The sequence below is a fragment of the Austrofundulus limnaeus genome, unplaced genomic scaffold (genome assembly GCF_001266775.1).
Source record: "Austrofundulus limnaeus strain Quisiro unplaced genomic scaffold, Austrofundulus_limnaeus-1.0 Scaffold15, whole genome shotgun sequence".
In the NCBI taxonomy this organism is placed as follows: domain Eukaryota; kingdom Metazoa; phylum Chordata; class Actinopteri; order Cyprinodontiformes; family Rivulidae; genus Austrofundulus; species Austrofundulus limnaeus.
In genome coordinates this window covers 1,108,916-1,110,118 of record NW_013952417.1, presented here as the reverse complement: position 1 = coordinate 1,110,118, position 1,203 = coordinate 1,108,916, and the positions used below count along the sequence as shown (strand labels likewise).

The window sequence follows — 1,203 nt, the reverse complement described above, 5'->3', positions numbered from 1 at the left end:
AACAAACAAACAAACAAACAAACAAACAAACAAACAAACAAACAAACAAACAAACAAACAAACAAACAAACAAACAAACAAACAAACAAACACAGGTATTAACAGATTTAATCAAACTGCACCTCCCCTAACAGTGGCATGCATGCATTAAAGAACCTTCCAGAGAGCAAAGTGTGGGTGGAAAATGGCTGCTACTTCAGCCTCTCTAAGTGTTGCAGTTGTACGGACCCAAGTTAAAGCATGCACACGAAGCACCGACTGCCCATCAAATATTCATCAGAGCACTAGAGGCAGGGCAGCTTGTAAAAGAAGATGAAATAGGATGCAGGAGCTGTCACTTTGTGTAGCGTCTCATCTTTTTTTTTTTGCTCCAATGCAATCTTCAGCATGCATCCTGTGTTGGAAGTTGGCTGGGTGGTGCGAGGTCGCTGAAGTACATCTGTAAAATGACTACAAGTTATAACACAAACAGCAGATTTGAAAAATACTTCCAAATCAGCATTATTTCTTCTGTTTTCAGTTACCTTCCTTTCCATGAAGTGCTGTCTTTTGACATCCTTTTGCATGTAGACATGATGACGGTGCCATACGATGTGAGACCAGACAGGCAGAAATGTCCTCACTGCTGTTTGCAGCGCATGGAACCAGAGAGAGCTCTGCACCATCACCTTCCAGTGTCATGGCAACGGCCTGCGAGTCACCCTGGGCGAGCTGCACTCTCAACGCCCATTAAGTCAGGAGCTGACTTCAGATCAGCCCTGGAGAGTGACTGATGACATGTGTGCACACAGGAAAAACACAAAGGGGAAATACTACACTTTTTAGGATTTTTGCGATCAGTGGCAAACACACTCATGAAGAGCAATGATGATGATGATGATGATGATGATGATCATCATCATCATCATCATCCTCCTCCTCCTCCTCCTGATGAAATTATTGGGGTTTAGGTTTATATACTGATTTTAATTATATACACATGGTATAGTCTTATGATAGAACTGTAAAGATTGTTAAATGTGACTGTTTTGCTTAACTTGATGATTTTATATTAACAGGTACATGCCTGAAAACAAATTTAACACATAACTGAACTCTCCAGGTCATTCTCCTGACTTTGGCCTCTGTGGCAGGAAGGCTCATGGCCGGCCTCCTGAACTTTTGTTTTTGGGACGTCAGGAGCAGTCCCTTATTGAGTGGGGG

General features: G+C 42.3%; 1 long non-coding RNA gene across 1 annotated transcript; it reads right to left on the bottom strand.

The window, feature by feature from the left end:
* Window positions 1–356: 356 nt before the first annotated feature.
* LOC106513774 (uncharacterized) lies at window positions 357–649 on the bottom strand. The gene is made up of 2 exons (XR_001309828.1): window positions 525–649; window positions 357–439 (listed from the first exon to the last, which is right to left on the bottom strand). It is a non-coding gene; the product is annotated as an uncharacterized LOC106513774 (long non-coding RNA).
* Between the last annotated feature and the right edge of the window lie 554 nt (window positions 650–1,203).